The sequence below is a fragment of the Periplaneta americana genome, chromosome 8, assembly GCF_040183065.1.
Source record: "Periplaneta americana isolate PAMFEO1 chromosome 8, P.americana_PAMFEO1_priV1, whole genome shotgun sequence".
In the NCBI taxonomy this organism is placed as follows: Eukaryota; Metazoa; Arthropoda; class Insecta; order Blattodea; family Blattidae; genus Periplaneta; species Periplaneta americana.
Window position 1 is genome coordinate 160,876,077 of NC_091124.1, and position 19,537 is coordinate 160,895,613.

Below are 19,537 nucleotides of genomic sequence, written 5' to 3' on the forward strand. Positions count from 1 at the left end.
CCTGAAGTTTATCGGTGGACTTAAAACTCACTCTGTATAGGGCACAAAATGAGAAAAAGCATGCCTGAGTGTTCGCGCTTGAAAAACCGATCTCAACTTGTTTTTCTGATTAATAGATGGATAGATACGGGACTCGCATTGCTAGGAGTTGTTATGATGCCAGATCTCCACCCAATGTCACAGAGAACATTAAAAACGGAGACGTAATATTTGGCTCACTGTACACTTTGAAAACCTTTTCGGAGTTTCATTGACTATTTTGTGACATTTTGACAACATTCTATACGTTGTGTTCAGATGTTTAACCGGAATAATCCGAGCATAATTCACATAAGTTAACGTTGTTTAGAATAACCCCACACGTAGATGGGGATGGCCAGAGTAAAGGTTACATTCTGGAATAAAATATAGAAATTAAAATGTTTAATGTACAGTAGTGGCAAAAAAAAAAAACCGAACCGATCCTTGTAGCTGATTTCAGAGCCTTGTTCACTCCAGAGCACGATAGACTGATAATTAAGACTTTCGTGGTTCGAATCCTGCCTGGGAAGGAAACTTTTCTTTGTTCCTTATTCAAATTTATTCCCAATACTTTTCGATTGCTAGTAAAATTCATGTTCTAGGAATTGCCTAATTGTAAAATATCGCTGCAATCCAAAAATATAGAAGATAAATTTGAATAAAGAAAAAAAAAAGTTTCCTTCCCAAGCAGGATTCGAACCACGAAAGTCTTAGTTACCTAGTTACCAGTGTATCGTGCTCTGAAATCAGCTACAAGGGTTGGTCCGGTTTTTTTTTTTTGCCACTACCGTAGGCCCTACATAACATAAAATTCTATTAAGAAGCAGAGAATTGTTCCACGAAATGAAAAATGACGGAAGTATTTTCAAGTATGAAATATTTAAATGCTGAAATAATGGAATCATGATGGAATGAGCTTGCAGTGGATGTTGTGAGAAACAAGTGGCTGTCTCATAATCGCTGCTGTAATATCGTAACCATAGTAAAATACTGAGAACTTTGTTTCTGTACATACTAAAAAACGACACTATTTTACTTTTACAACATGAATTATTTCTCCTTGTCCTATACCAGGGAAAATTATATACGTATTAAAGTTTTGCTGTTTGTACTAAACGCTTGTTTTATGAAGGTAATGGATTGTGAGCTCATTTCCGTGTTGGAACTGTTTTCATTTTAACTCGCTCTTCTTCACAGAAATACAAAACTGTTTTCTTTCTTGTTTCCAACACAAATGCAATTTGTGGTTTAAAAACATATAATCTTTGTTTTGTGTAACAGGTGGAACAAATAAAACTCTTTTCTCAATAAGCAAATATTTACACATTCCTAAACAAAAGAAAACACAGAGACAGAGTGATTCAGAAACTCTGCACCAAACTATGTGGGATGACAGATCTCGCATGGAGGAATATATGTTGTCAGAAAACCCATTATATCTAGCGTATTAAGTAAAATTATGATAGACAAAGAGGTTGGTGAGGCACATTATTTTTTACAATTCTCTTTCCCTTGCTATTATTTGACTTTATCACCCAGCACTGTAACATATCTTCCGGTACATAGTACTTAAGGGTTTCATATCTAAGCAGCCAGCTGAAATAAAAGTAAATTAAGAGATGTACGGTATACAAATGCTATTAGTTTGATAAATTAACGCATGCGCGTGTATGACTAGGTAGTACATAGTACTTAATGGTCTCATATCTTAGCAGCCGGATCAGTGTCTGGTAGAGTTCCTGGGTAGCTCAGTTGGTAGAGCGTTGGTACGTTTAAACCTAAATCATAATACCCAGATTGTTCGGCCTTATAGGCTTTGACGGTAATAACTTTTGTCGGGTTTACTATTCTGCCATCTAGTCCTTACATAAGGAGTCACGTCATAACTCCCATTTGAATTGCATTAGCAACTGTACTGTCATCTCGTGTTTGTTTACGGCGGACTGGTGGCGATTCTGGCAGTTGTTCTCTTCAAAGTGCTACCAATTTTAACATAGCGTTGAGCAATATGTTATACAGGGTAATTCACGAGGAAAGGTAAACCATGTAGGATGTGAATTCTGAAGTCATTCTGAATCAAAAATTTCATGTGAATATAGGTCCGTTTTCGAACGGTTACGGAGATATGGCTCTTTGATTTCACAAAAACTTCTAAGATTCCATTTTACTAACTCGCATTTAGAGACAAATAACGGACAAATTTAAAGTTTATATTAATGCATGCATTACATACCTAATATTCTAGACGTCGGGGTAGATGTTTTCGCACATTTTCAAAGGTGCCTCCTTCTGCTTCAATGCACTGTTGCGCTCGGGCGTGAATCGCGCTCATCGCGCGGGAGAGTTGCAAGTGGCTGTCTTTATGCCGCATCCAAAATACGGTCGATTAGCGCCTCTCTCGTTTCCCCCTTCCTTTGCTATACCAAGTCTTTCATCCAATCCCATAGACAGTAAGTACTCTTCGATATAGTACCCTTCTGTTCGGAAAGCGTCATTCATATTCAGCGACGGCACGCAAGGAACTTCCATCACACAACCATAAACATACACAATATCGGCGTATTCTGTAGTTGAAAATTTATAAGGCAACTTGAAAAACACAACTTAACCTTAACACTTCCGGTAACTGTACCTGTATAGCTACTGTATTGTAGGTAGCTGACAGGACTGCTATGAATTAATGGTAGTGTAGGCTATTTGTGTTATCTGCGGGTTCTGTGTCATTACATCAGACAAGGGCAGGCGATTGGACATTTGTAAGGCCACACCACCCGGTTTCTTCCTCTTATCTACATCGTTCACAATGTAGATTCCAATGTTATGTCATTCATTGCGACCTTGACCTTGTCTCACGCCTCGTCTCACGTCAGCAGCATATGGTAACGTCTGATTCACATTGGGGCGAGACGTTTTACCAAAAAATGCATCTAGCTCCGACATCGTTCGAAAACGGACCTATGTTCATATTGTGACAGCGACGTGAGATTCGAACTCACGACCAGCGTCCCGCGAAAGCAGATCGCGCGGAGCACGGAGGAATGGCGCGCGCCGAAGAGGGGAAAGGGCCAAAGCGGCGAGAGAGTGGAGCGATAGTGCGCGCGCATCTGGTGCTGGTAAAGAGGAGAGGGCTCTGGCTTTTTCTGGAGTGCCATCTCTAGAGACGCGTGGAACCTTCGAGGCTACGTCGCTGTGGTTATAAATTACGGACGCGAAGGAACGACAGCAGTTTTCAGTTGATTAGTCAGCCAGTCAGTGAGAAAGCCAGAGCAAGCAAGCCAGTCTTGTGTACCGGAGTTCGACTCGAGTGTGCGTCCGCATCTGCGTCAGCATCCGAAGGCCTGAGTTCGAGTGCAGTGGACCGCAGTTGGAGGGACCTGAGTTCGAGTGCAGTGGACCGCAGTTGGAGGGACCCGAGTTCGAGTACAGTGAACTGTCTCTGAAGGTCTGTGGTTCGAGATACTGTGAACTCGAGTGACTGAGATAGAAGAACTGTGAACTGAGAACTGGTAGTTCTGATTTGTAAATAGTGCTTTGTAAATATTAGTTAAGATTAACAGTTCATTGTTGTGCGTAATAGTCCAAGTCAATTGTCATTGTCGTCGGTGGAGTGCTATAACGGATACTGTGTTGAGTGAAGATCCAATTGTTGACGAGAGCGTTTAAGGTGAATTGTAGAAAGGAATTATTGTTGTGACGAATAAATTACATTGTTGTTACTAATAAAAGTCACAATATGAACTTTTTCCCTCAAAATGGCCTACGATATCGTATCCTAAATTTTTTACCTTTCCTCGTGAATCACCCTGTATATGTGACCTGTGGTGTAACCAAAGGTCCCGGGTTCGATATCCGGCCCGGAACAATTTTTTCCCCAAAATTATTCAAATCAACTTTACAGGGAGTTATACCTGAAAGCTCGATTTCCATAGGCAGTATACATTTTATTAAGCTTTTACTGTGTATTATCTTAGCCACAACCACAACCAGTTACCAGAAATATCGCCGCCAATCCCCATATCAATGGCAGAATATGATGCAGTGGAAAAAGAAAAAAAAACTCTGTTTTCTTGGCCTGTATTTTAAGGAACAATCCCGGCATTTGCCTGATGTGACTGTGGGAGACAACGAAAACTTCAGTCAGGATTGCCGGTCTCGGGATACCGAACTCCGGATGTCCTGGTTCCAAGGCACTCTTGTCTCCAAAGCTATCACGCGTACATTTTATTATATTATGAATATTATGACGCAACTCAGTTGATAGATAGGCAAAAGCCCCTTTGAGGAGTATGTTGTTTCATTTTTGCATGATGCGTCGCTGTAGTGCGCCACGAGACACTGGTCGATACTTTCACGGCCATACACTCTCATTTTCTTTTTGCTTTCTTTGCATTTCGCCCTACATCTGTCAGGATTACAAGATCATGACAAACTCGATGCAAACACTTCCTAAATGACGAAACTGCAGCAGTTCCATTAATACTGTACGCTAAAGCATGGTTTCTTATTGAGCATAGATTTTTTTTATTGCCAGTCTCAAGTGTGTTGTAATGTGTGCATGCCGAGATCACACCATTGCTCTTCTCTCTTGTGGTTAATTCTATAAAAAGTTTATATACGACGATGTCGACGTACATGCTGATCACATTGCACATCGCTCATCACGTTAGTGAAATTCGCAAGACAAAACTGTTTATTTTCGCTAGCGTAATGTAGATTTGCGGAGAGCTGTGATTGGTCTGTTTAGAATCGTTCCTAACAGGTTGCCAGTTCGTTCTCTGCCATCTCGTTGTAGTTTTTCACATTTGTTGTGATAAACATAAATGGAATTTTGTTGAGCTGTAGTTATTTTTGTAGTAGATTACGTCAATGTGAAATCAAATTTTTTCACGTTTGTAACTTACACAAACATTTAGTACAGTACAATAGAAAAAAGGTATGTGGTTAGGGATACCATCCGTCCGCCAAAAGGAGGGCATGCCCTCTTTTTTAATCATTTTATCCTGTCCGGCAGGCTTAAAAAAAATTAAAATGTCCGGCATTTCGCATTTCAACTAGGATTAATATGAATATTGAATAATGTGCGATATTATGCAATCTAAACAAATTGTGAAAACATATGAAAGAATTTAACTGCTTTCAATTGTTGAAGCTAGAGCACATAAAAAACATAGAATATGATGACCTATTGACATGCATTGAATTCTTACACTCTAAAAATGTCACTATTCATGAGTCTAAGCTATTTGATCAATGTTATTCTGCAATGTACAAAGATATGCCAATCAAGTTCATTTTGACAAAGATTTAAGTTTAGATAAACAGTGGTGCAAGTTCTTCAATTCCAATAGTTCTGCGAGCACAGAAGCTTTCTCATAACTCTTATGTCAATTCTATTTATTTATCCCAAGTCACAATGGAAGTGTTGAGAGAGTATTTTCTCTAATATCTGCTCAATGGACAAAAGAACGAAATCGCATGCTAACAGATACAGTCAGAGGTATCATCATGGTGAAATATAATTTCAAGAACATGTCCTGTGAACAGTTCCATAGTTATTTGTTGCAAGATATAAGTTGGTCCCTTCAGTCTCTTGTGCACAAAGTGGGCTCCACCGATAAGTAGGGTACAGATGTAATACTGATCCAGCAATTAACTAGTGAGAGAACTAAGGTAAGCCATTATTTTTATCTTTAATTTTGTTCATACCAATTTTAAAAATGTCATCCTTTTTTCAGCAATGTCCTCTTATTTTAGATTCCATGTCCTCCTATAGAATTTCTTCTTATGGTAACCCTATATGTGATGAATAAACAATGGTACAATACTCATTTTTACAGATCTTACCAAACTGACAGTCCAACTTTCGGAGTTTTGTGGCTATGTTCCTATATTCTATACCAGGCCTGCACAAACAGCGCTCAACGAGCGCGCGCGCTCTTCGGAGCGGGAGAGCCGAGTTTACCGCTCGTCGAAACGGAGACGAAGATACGCCAGAATGAAATAGACTTGCTATAGGTAGGGGAGAGGGAAACGACCACTCAATGGAGTGCAGTGTGTAGGCCTATTCTCAGTAACTGTTTCACGTTGCTTACCTACTGATACAGTACAGCATGGAGGAATCTAAAAGACGGAACATAAAATTTTACATTTAACGATTTACAGCTCGAACTTATTGATCTTCAATGTGACCTAAGGGCTAAAGATCGTTTGAATAATACTACTAGCGTGGTTGAGTTTTACAAGACTAAACATTAGCAATAATATCCACGACTACACAGGCTGGCTGTGAAAATGATTGCTATGTTTGGCTCAACATTTATATTTGTGAGCAACTGTTTTCTATAATCAACTTTAATAAAGGCAGGCATCGAACATCTGTAACCATCATTACGATCAGTAGGCTACTGTTCCTTTCAGCTGCCAACAGCATAAAACCTCGTTTTGATGTACTGATAAATAAAAATATAACAAAATGATATTGTACATTTAAGTAGCTATAGAATTTCTATTATTTCTGTAAAATAAATATTTCTTTATTAATTAATAATAGTTCAAGATAGTTCTGCAAACACTGAACGGGAATTAATTTCATAAGCACTCGTAATAATACTTCCTTATGTGTATATTTTGTACGAGATCACCCCTTCTTCCAGTCCACCCTTAGACAGAGCGCAGCTAATATCTGCATCCCGCTCATGAGCTGTGAGCCGGCTCGGAGAGCGCAAACCTTGTGCAGGCCTGTTCTATACGTTTAACCCAGATCACACGTAGGCTATAACAGATTGATTGATCAGCCTTATAGACTTCGAAGGCAACAACTTTTATTAATTTGACTATACTGCTAAAGAAGTCACGTTATAACTCTCATTTCAATTGCATGGATCAACTGTATGCCATGTAGCGATCGTTACCAATCGGCAGTGGCGGTCCTAGTGGTTGTTCTCTTCCACATGTTACCGTTTTTAACATGAGGATGGCCAATCTGTTATATAATGTGACAAGAGGTTTTACATACATCGATGTATCCTACGTAGTCCTACATTATGCTAAAGCAATGCATGATCTGTTGCATATGCATATAATTTTATCGGAATTCGTTCTCCAGGACATCCATTGAATTTCATGAGGAAACTGTTACAGGGAAATTTGCCCTTAAATAGATTTAATTAACCCTCTTCCGCACCTCTGATTGAGTTTCTGGCTGACATGTATCTACATCTATTATCAGGCAGAACATCTCACGTGACTATATGTGTCAGAGGAAGAACAATATTGCTGAAAATGGCTTCCAAGTTTAGCTTCTTCTAAGCTGGTTTGAGTAATATTAAAGGGAAAAATTGTTCCGGGACAGGGTATCGAAGTCGGGCCTTTGGCTATGCGTGCCAACGCTCTACTACTGAGCTATCCAGGAACGATACACAATTCCGATCCATTTCTTGCAATATTGTTTGTATACATCTGAAGTCTGATTAGTGTAATATGTAGCTAGTCGGCGATGTATGCAATGGAGGGGGAAAGGAACTGGCCATCCTACCCCATTATCTCCTGGCCTTGTTACTTCATAAGTAGTGCCTTGTTGGTATCACTTGCGAGGTTCAGACCTGTCTTCGGACAGTTTTCTAAAGAACAACTTCCCTCTTCCGAAGGATTTTTTTGCCTTCCAATACCTTCAGGGTTTGTTTGTGAATTTGTTACCAGCTATGGCATAGTTCCCAGCTTGAGGGTCCAGACCGTAGTCTAGTCTGCCTGTTTTTAGGGTATTCAAAGAGCCTTCATGCCTACCATTTTGACTTCGGGCATACAAACTCCTCAGCATTTTTCATTATTATTATTATTATTATTATTATTATTATTATTATTATTATTACATTTTATTCAATGTTGAAACGTGTATAATAAAAATTGTATTCCCAAATATCAAACATTCACAAGTGGCTAGACACTGGCTATGTGTTTGAGCGTGACGCAACGCACTGCTTCAGCTGAAGGCAACACAAAATAAATGAAGACAAAAAACTTACACCTAGTTCCGGTGAAAGACAAGATGAACGTCCACTTTACTGATGGGAGTCGAAACAGGCTGTATTTGTAGGCAGATTCGGTGCCATGTTTACCACAGAGGATGACAGTGCTACGGTAGGATGGTACTACTTCATTGTTAGAGATGGTAGATTTTCGAAAATCACGGTAAATACGAAATGTGCCCGATTGCTGTCAAACCAAGTAATCTTATTTTTAAAAGCATATGACGTATATTAGTGTAGTTTTTAATTCGCGATAAAATGCTAAATTGAATACAAATTACGAAATATATGTTTTGCTGCGAAATAAGAGCGAAATTACATTTTATGAGGCAATTTTTGTGTTTTTGTAAAGAAATACAATCCACCTAAAGGCTCCGTCACATACAAGTTCTTACATTTATTTTAAAATGTCCACCGAATTAGCTCTGTGGTACCGCGCCTGTCTCCAAACTAGCCGGCCCAGGATCGATTCCCGGCGAGGTCAGATATTTTCATGTAAAATTTCTACCTCGGGACGAGGAAAGATGGCGGTGCACAACTTGTAATCACTAAATTGTGTACCAACATGCCTGGGTTAAATCTGAAATCTCTCCGCAATGCATATGAAGAGAAGGCATATGTAACTGTTGATAGTGATTCGTCCGTCGGATGGGGACGTTAAGCCTGACGGCCTCCTTGGTGCTATTCGACAGGAGTAGGCTGCGTGCCGGCATCGGGTTTCTTCTTCTCCCTTCCTCACCTTCATCACCATGCACATCCACATAACTCCCTTTAAAGTTGATTTGAATAATTTCGAGGAAATATTGTTGCGGGGCTGGGTATCGAACCCGGGACCTTTGTTTAAACGTACCAACGCTCTACCAACTGAGCTACTCGGGAAATCTACCAGACACTGATCCAATTTTTCCCTCTATATCCACAAACCTCAAAGTGGGCTGACAACCGTCAAGCAACCAACATTGAGTGCACACTAACACTGTGTGACTTAAATTGTGATTTTCTACTGACGAACAGTGACGTGTATTATGCAAATCAAGCAAATCGGTGTCTGGTAGAGTTCCCGAGTAGCTCAGTTGCTAGAGTGTTGGTACGTTTAACCAAAGGTGCCGGGTTCGATACCTGGCCCCAGAAAAACTTTTCTTCGAAATTATTGCAATAATTTGTTAAGCAAAATATCTATTGAAATAAAAGCTATGAAACTTCCATGTCCTTAATACTAATTAAATCTACGCGTAAGAATAAGTTCCTCCCTAAAATTAACAAATTTAGTATTGTTAAGATCGGATAATAATACAATTATAATACTAGAGCAGCACGTTCATATAATTATTTATCTGTTTTTATTGATGGCTTTCCATTGTGACTTATTTTCTGCTGTTTATAATAAGAGGTACAGATGTCCGTGGTGAGAAAGCTTGCATGCTGATTGTGTCATGCTTCTAATACCCAATACCATGAATTGTAGCCATCAAATCTATGTCATACCTCTGTTGATGGTCTACCGTAACTAAAAAATCTGGATGAGTTGCCATAACCTCATCAGGCAAGTAAGAACTGGTGTTTATTGTGCAGGTAGGTGATTTGACTCTAATTCACCACCACTGTCATCTGTCAATTTTTGGATTAACTGCGAAGAACACTTATCATTCATGGCGGACAATCGATTCTCTGTCATGCAATCACAAGTGGTGGGCTAGTTTTCGAGACGGAGATGATAATGAAAGAAAAATTGTGCAGTGTCTTGGTGGAAATGACGACAGGAAAATGGGAGAACTCCGAAAAATACTCTTAAGGCTCATTCACAATGAAAATTAAACATAACGTAAGCGTTAACTTAAGAATATAAACGTTACTGTAAAAACAAGAAGTCATACCATCATTCACGTTGGGAACATAAACATAACAGCAAACATACTTGGTAACCATGGAAACATAACGACGCCATTTCCTCATATTCTGTCGTACACTTCAGCGCTCCACGATTGTGTTCTGTTCGCAAATCCCGTAAGCATAAGCATGAAAGTTTGGAGTTTGCAAACTTTCATGTTAACGTCTTACGGTAATGTTTATGTCAATGCTTATGTGAATCATTGTGAATGAACCCATTTGGTAGCCAGGGCTCAAACTTCTGTGTTTATGTTACGGTTATGTTTAATTTTCATTGTGAATGGGCCTTTACTTTGTCCAACATAAATGTATCTCCGCTATCGGTGAATCATGATCTCGGGTACGCGGTTATCGTAAGCCAGCAATTTGTGAACTGAGTTACTACGGCACCGCTGTTTTTAAGTACCTTGGAATTTCGAGTCAGTTGAATCAGGCACAGAATATTCATATTGGAAATACAGCACTTAACATTATGTAGACGAGCATTTCCCCATGAAGATTAGCAGTCAACTTGCGTGTCTGGATGACCTTGAGTAAATCGCGAGCGTGTAACAAACCAAACTAATGCTAGAGTCACGTGATAAGATTACGTTTATTAAGGGCCGCTAGGATCAGGAAGCACGACTTCGAAATGTCAGCCGTGATCGTGCGTTGCCCTCTTTATCGTCTAGCAGCAAACCGTGATGAGGTTTGTCCAAAATTTAAATTGTTTAGCATTAACATCTCGTGAAAGCGGAACCTGCGATGGAGACGAGTATGATATTTGTCACAGCTCAGTCCAGAGCAAGAAACTCTGAAAATTTATCATAGTGATGCAAGTGAGAGTTGGTACGTAAAGAGAAAACAACGCTAAAAATAGCTATTAAAGCACAATCATCTATTATTGTCTTCAAGAACGGTTTGAAAGATTGTTCTAAATTTGAAAGGTCTGCGTAAATACGAATGAATATAGATGCTGAATGTACAATACAAATGCAAACTTACAAATAATAATAATAATAATAATAATAATAATAATAATAATAATAATAATAATAATAATAATAATGTATGTATTTATTTGCACTGCAAGCACCCGGTGGCAGTGGTATACACAATATAAACAATACACAATAAAATGATAAGCAGTACGCAATAAAATTTACAATACATAATACAATTATACAATATGAATACACAATAAAATTTAACACAATGATAATAAAACATAAATAAAATACCTAATTTTACAATACAACCTACATAATTTTATGTATAGGACCTACATAAGTTTCAATAGTCTTTCACTTTACTCTCATCTCACTCACTGTAGTGGCACTATGACGCATTTCACTGACACTTTAGGACACATTTCACTGACACTATAGAACACATTTCATTGACGCTATAAATGATCACTGATCGGAACTATTCACTGCACTGTAAAACCATAACTTCACTGATTCACCTCGCTTCACTGATACAACAGTTCAGATAAGTCAAATAATTACACCCTTATGCATACTTATAAACAGTACTACATTTAAACTAAACATTTCTAGTCTAAGACCCTCTTACACGCTATTTTTAAATAATTTACAATTCAAACCAAGGAAGTAACTCGTCAGGCTAAATAAATACATGTCACCTTAAAAAATTAAATGTTAAATGTCACCTTAATTTTAATTTGCACTTTATACACAACTTTTTAAGTTATTCTTGAATCTCCTTAAGGAAGGACAGCCCTCAAAGACCGCTGCAGGTAGGTCATTCCAATCATTTACAGTTCTATTTAAAAATGAGAATTTACCTACATCTGTTTTCTGTTTCCTACACTTGATTTTAAAATCATGATCGTTCCTACCATAGTACGTTGGCTTTTCTAACCGAGCCGTTATGTCTACCCATGCTTTCTGACCTAGATGTGCTCTATACAGTGATGTTATTCTAGTTTTCCTACGTCTGTTTTCCAATAATAATAATAATAATAATAATAATAATAATAATAATAATAATAATAATAATAATAATAATAATACAATATAAAGGCGTAACAAAGCTCCAACGGCTAGATCGTCGGCTTTCCGAGCCGAAAACCTGAGTTCAAATCTCAGCGACTCTGAATGGGATCCGTGATGGACAAGAGATGTGCTTCCGCATTTAATAATAATAATAATGATAATAATAATAATAATAATAATAATAACAATAATAATACAGTACATTCTAACATGTATATTGTGTCCTACAAGGAATTACATATACCTATAACATTATCCCATAAATTCATTTGATTGTTGTTCATTAATTTAGTTTTTTTAATGCATTGTTCTACAATATGCGGTAAAACAAACAACGCTAAAATGTTATTTAATTGCGTAGGTACAGTATGTGTTCAAAATTTGTACTATCACATACCACATATTGTTCATAACGTTTCTGAAGATTACTAAACATGTTGATGAACAAAGGTTGCTGTAAGGACACAAAAATAACGTTATCTTCTCGCGTAATTCGGGAATATTTGTACTTGGGTCATCTGTCTTGAAAACTAAATCTTTCAACATGTCCCATATGTCGGCATCTGGTGCAGTGAGATCCGGGGAGCAGGAAGGGCACGGGAATGGAGTTCCACGAGAAATTAGGCGATCTCCAAATGTCGTTGCAGAAAGGCAAGTGATTCCCCGCGGTGTGAGCTGGAGCTCCATCTTGCTGCTGCCATTGTCGCTGAGAGGGGTAAGTTTCTGGCGCGACAAAAACGGCGCAAATCCCGCACGAATGGGGTACTAATGAGGTCTCTGTAGAGTATCGCGTTTACTGTTTTTTTTATTCTGTCCAGCATCCTCGACGAAATAACGGCGCACTAAATCGTAACCCACGCACTGTGCAGTGGTTTCTGTATAACGACATCAAGCCGTTAAAACCCTAAAACACGAGTTGTTTGTCGGTTGGTGTAGCCATCAAGGTGACTATGGTTTTCATCTGAAAACCATATGTTGTAGAAGAAATCTGGATCCTGAGAGATACTGATATGTCATGGACAACACTCGGCTGTAATACTGTAATCGGGCTCTCTCATCCCTTTCTGTTTGACGCTGAGGAACTTGAATGCGGTATGCAAATCCACCCAGCCCTTTAAACATCCGCCGAACAGCTTATCGCTCAAACCAAGTTTCAGCGATATTCGTCGTAAACTGCGCTTTGGGGACTGTAACACCTTTTGGAGAAGTCCTCCATGAATCTCATTTGTGGTGACGGTTCTTGGGCGTCCTGTTGTCCCATTTCGTTGACATAAGACTGATCCCGTATGACAGAGCTTGTCAAATGACAGTTAACATTGTTCTGTTATTTGGTGCCTCCTTATTAAATCGCTCCTCATACTGTTCTTTAACGTGAAGCAAACTTGGCCCATTCTGACGTCCTACTCCGTATGAGAGGAAATAATGTTTCACGATAAACACCTTGTTGTGAGAACCATAATTGCAGACAGTTATATACAATAAGTAAATGTTTCATTGCTAGTGAAACGTGGCCAGCAGATGAACAATACTTTTATTGTTTCGCCGCAAACCGTAGTTGAGTGACGTACAAATATGAAATTATTCTCTATCTTAATATTATTATATTATATTATATTATATTATATTATATTATATTATATTATATTATATTATATGTGATTTCATTGTAGCTGTTATCTTATTTTAGTTTCCAGTTTATTTCTATATTCAACCTGTAATAAAATAATAACAAATATCAAAATCTGATTAATTATTATTCAGTCAATATGGCTTAAGCATTGCATTACATATGAAAGAAAAACATATGAGAAAGAATATTGATGTGTTACATCCTATGTAATCTTGATACAAACGTTTTCGCCCCTAATGGGGCATCTTCAGGTACAAATATAAGTATCATCTAAAATCAATTACAATATAAGCTTACATTAAAACTGCCTTGACTAGAATAAAGTATGACATAGTGACTATATTATCTATATCAACATTAATTGTCCTGTCAAAATTAAAAACGAATTCATTTTAAAACAATGTGAATGTGCTTAGCCATGCTAAGTAGATCTCTTGTATGGTATCTCAGATGTATTGTATTGTCAATAAAATCATTAAAATACTAAAACTATACAAATTAAAATCTAATTGTAGATAATATAGTCACTATGTCATACTTTATTCTAGTCAAGGCAGTTTTAATGTAAGCTTATATTGTAATTGATTTTAGATGATACTTATATTTGTACCTGAAGATGCCCCATTAGGGGCGAAAACGTTTGTATCAAGATTACATAGGATGTAACACATCAATATTCTTTCTCATATTTTTTTCTTTCATATGTAATGCAATGCTTAAGCCATATTGACTGAATAATAATTAATCAGATTTTGATATTTGTTATTAACACGAGGCTTAGCTGAACATTTTCCAACATGAATTGTAAAAAACTAATAAAATGTCTGAATCGCGACCGAACACGAGGACTGCTCCTTCGGTCCTCAAAGGCATTAAAAATTATTATACGCTCAGTGTTTTCTTGTATGTGTTATTATTCTATTATGTTTGTAATTATCTATAGTGACTGTATTAAACTAGCCTACTCTTCGGTAAATAAGAAACACTCAGATAAACTTATAGGATAAACTTAAGGATAATACAAATGAGTCGCCTAGAATGAAACTACACTTTCTCCAAATTATGACGTATGGATTAAGCTATGTTTCAGTGCAGAATTATGCAGGCAATGTGATAAACTACTCGTTTGTAGTCAAACGGGAATTTATCTACCTTAACTTTAGTAGTAAAATCACTGTTTGGAGTCTATCTGCACTAGTTTTTCGTCTTTTCTGACAAATCAGATTTTTTGATGAAATTCAGTTTGATTCTAGGAGACTCATATAAAATGATTACAATATTTAGAATAGTAGAGAAAGCTTAACTGAAATTGGCTAACCTAACTAAAATACATAATACGATGAAAGAGTAATGGAACGGAGAAAAATTCTCTCCGGCGCCGGGATTTGAACCCGGGTTTTCAGCTCTACGTGCTGATGCTTTATCCACTAAGCCACACCGGATACAACTCCGACGCCGGTCAGAATCGTCTCAGATTAAGCTCCAACTCTTGGGTTCCCTCTAGTGGCCGCCCTCTGCCGGATCCCGGCCAACTAGTCACTCATATCGAGTGCACCTCAGCACATGTGTGGACTTCGGTCCTGCGTTCATAGACATCTATGACGTAGTGCAGAGGGCGGCCACTAGAGGGAACCCAAGAGTTGGAGCTTAATCTGAGACGATTCTGACCGGCGTCGGAGTTGTATCCGGTGTGGCTTAGTGGATAAAGCATCAGCACGTAGAGCTGAAAACCCGGGTTCAAATCCCGGCGCCGGAGAGAATTTTTCTCCGTTCCATTACTCTTTCATCGTATGATGACGCAGAATATCTGCATGGAAATATCATATGTACTTCGGTACATTAAAATAATATATATATATATATATATATATATATATATATATATATATATGATATGCGTAAATCACTTCGTGATTTAAGACGGCGCTTATTCCGTCGGATCCCGGCCAACTAGTCACTCATATCGAGTGCACCTCAGCACATGTGTGGACTTCGGTCCTGCGTTCATAGACATCTATGACGTAGTGCAGAGGGCGGCCACTAGAGGGAACCCAAGAGTTGGAGCTTAATCTGAGACGATTCTGACCGGCGTCGGAGTTGTATCCGGTGTGGCTTAGTGGCTAAAGCATCAGCACGTAGAGCTGAAAACCCGGGTTCAAATCCCGGCGCCGGAGAGAATTTTTCTCCGTTCCATTACTCTTTCATCGTATGATGACGCAGAATATCTGCATGGAAATATCATATCTACTTCGGTACATTAAAATAATATATATAAAATACATAAGTTTTACGACATAAACCCGTGAGATCTCTAAGGACAAGGGACTCCTATCACAGTGGTAGGGCTGGCTTAAGTATTCCCACAAGGTGAGCCAGTTCCTGTGAGACCATACTCTATCCTACACACACATACGCACATTTTACCTATACTACGCTGTTTACGTTAATTTGTTTCTTAATTAATCTTTAAATATCGTTATTGTTCATTGGTTTAAAACTCTGTCGTTTAAGATTTATTTTCATTGCACTCTGCCCCTCGTTTTTCTCTACCACTTAGCACCGGCCCCTGTACTAAATTCGTCCAACCATTCGTGTCCGTGGCGTCCCTTGTTCCTCTTCCCCATTCTTGGGTCGCATAAAGTTGTGGCATAGGCCCATCTGCCCTAGTTCATTCTGGCACCTTGTCCTAGAACAACGTAAATAATAACGTTTGGTATAGTTTAATAATCTCTTGCGAATATCAGCTATTTGAGAAAAAGCTCACTTTGAAAGCAGGAGAGCAGTAACACGTGGAAATTTTGGAGAAATAAGTCATTTAAATTTTGATTGCAGGGTAGGGTTTCTATGACAACACACATAAATAGAAGCGAAGGTTCATGACTTGCTGATGTGTTAAAACCACGTGCTTAGCAAATGTCAGAGATCAATTCCTACAGATCCCACTTCATTTGTTTGAAGATGAAAGTGCGATAAACTATACAGGAAGAATGCCGCATCGTATTTTCATACGCTTCCATTGCAACTCCAATCCTGGCTGTGTTAATTATAGATTACATGCCGTTCAACAATCATGTGTTAAACTTTCACGGCCTATAACGTCGATCACAGTTGGGTGAACGTATCGTAGTCAGCTTTCTCTCTTTTCTGTCATCTCTTCATCTTACAATTGGCTTATCGCTCAAGGATTGTGTTAAGGAAGAAGTGAATCATTTGAATTAGTGATCTTTCATAATTACGTTTATAAATGAGTAGGACATTGGCAAAAGCAATTATATAAAAAAAAAGTATTTTTTTTTGTATAACCATTTATTTTCATTGAAGTAAATTATGTGGCATTTATAAGTACGTGAATAAGAGAAAATAATATTTTCTAAAGATTATTATTTTATTGATCCTAGAGAATATATCTGTTATTAATTATTAAAAAAATAATATTTTGATTACATTGGAAAACAGTTGTAATTATATTGTAACTTTTATTAAACAATAATGTCACTTTTATTCCTAGCTGTCAACCACACACCCATCAACAATGGGTATTTCACTCAACACTGCAACACAGTAGTCGTTATTGCCTTCCACAGAACGACAATGACTATTCACGTTTATTATTGAGAAGAACAGCAATGTACTCCTAATTTCAACTAATGTTCACAAAGCACTATTTACAAAATAAAACTGTCAGTTCTCAGTTCGTTCGCCTTGGCTAGTTATTCTAGCTCACTCACTCAAGTTCACGGTATATCGAACCCCAAGCCTTCCAGATACAATTTACTGCACTTCGAACCGAAGACTTTCAGATATAGTTCACTGCACTTCGAACCAAAGACTTCCGGATACGCTGCACTCGCTTGGACGCTGCCACAGTTGCGGACCCACTCAAGCGCACTGCACGTCGAGCCCAAGACTTCCGCATACGCCGCTCTCTCCTGGACTCTGCCACAGTTGCGGACCCACTCAAATTCACTGCACGTCGCACCCTGATCCTCGCCTGGTCGCTGCCATAGTTGCGGTCCTCCTCACGTCGAACCCCGGTCTCGAACGCTGGCTTCCTTGCTCGCTTGCTGCTGATTCACTGACTGACTGACCAAACTAAAACTGACTCTTGCGGCTCACTTGTCCCTTTTTATTTATTAGATTACACGTTCTCGAATGTACTGCGTCGCTAGCTTCTACAACAATCGATTGTGTGGCTTTGCGAAACTTCCCGATATTCCTCCCTGCTCCGCGTCACGCCGCAACTCACCCCTCTCTATATGGGCGCGCAACTTCCCCGTCGCGACTAGGTCTTCCAGCATGACGCCACAATATTATTAATATAAGTAGTAGTTTTATATCAACAGGTTTGATTTCATTAATAATTTATTGTATCGGCCTTTTCGAAGACTATTGTTATTTTTCTGATCATTCTTTGCTAATTTATCAGTTTTGCTTTCGGAATAATGACGGATGACGATATTATTGAGATTATAGAGGATGAAAGTAATATAGTTGAGACTCACCCTAACAAGGCCGTTTGAATGTTTTTCTTTTCATTAATCTAGAAGTATATTACTAAAAAGATAAAGGGCATTGTATATTTTTCTATGAATAACTGAAAGTGGTGTTTTGTAATATATAGTAGTATGCAATTTTGTGTACATTAATAGGCTAATAAAATTGTTCAAACTATAAAATTATGTTTAATTCCATAGCCTAATCCAAGATTTAACTGTATTTGTACCCGTACAGAAAATAAAATGGCAAACACTTCAGTTCCAAAAATCAGCTAAATCCTTTATCCAGCCGCAAAACTAGTAAAGTGAATTTTATTTTAATAAATACGAGGGCGTGCTGAAAGGAATGCCTCCTATTTTTTTTTGTCGCTGTGAATATAATTGAGGCATTGACATGGGAAAGGTGGTAACTGCCAAAAATTCGAATTTTTAGGTTTTTCATTGAGAAGGTAGTAAATGGCCATGCCAATGGCACAGAGAAGGTAGTATGTCCGTAAGTAATGAAACAAAGTTGGAAACGTAGTCACTAGATGTTGTAAGTTGTATGTGTACAGCTGTTGGCGCGGAGAAGGTAGTAACTCCTTTTACAACATCAGAGTGTGTCTAGACAAATATGGGCTGATAACTGTGCAGGGCAGAATAAGAATCGGATGATTCTAATGGTCCTGATTTACATTATTGCCAAGAAACATTTTGATTCAGTGGACTTGAAATTCCTGGTTTCAGAACATTCCTACATGCCATGTGATAGGGAATTTGGCATCATAGAGAAAAGAAAAAAAAAAAAGATGCAAGACCATGGTTCCAGAAGAGGTAAGGCCTAATAATGTAATAATGATGAAGGATGAGGATTTCTTCGACTTTTCTGCAGAATGTGACAAGTTTTTGAATACAACTCCTATCAAAATCAGCACCCTCAACTGGATTAGACTCTCAAGAGCTGATATTCCTCTAATAAAAACAAGACAGTCATTTAATGACCTTGAAATGTGGACAGAGCACAGGATTTTTAAGAAAGGACAGTCATTAACGTCAATCACTAACTTGCAGTGCTTGCAACGCCTTGAAAGAAGACCAGTCGTCCCTGATGCCAAAAAGAGAGACTTGTTATCTATGTTAGACTTCCTCTATGAAAAGTATATGCATTTTACCGAAAAATTTGTACGTAATGTATAAATAACGTTAATTCTCAGTTTGGCTAAGGAGTGATTTCAATGTTGTATTTTCATAAAATAGGATTTCACAGATAAATCTGTGCCAGACTTTTCAAATTTCATATGTAACACAAACATGAGTGTATGCCTTTCATTTAAAGCAGTTTCTGTAATAATGCACGTGAGAAAGCGTTCATAAATTTGTTTTTTGCTTCCCCTGAAAAATTTTGTTTTTGGCAGTTACTACCTTTCCCATGTCAGCGCCTCAATTAAAAATATTAGTGATAGTACATTGTATTCAGTGAACTTTCTGCTTTCAGTGGCG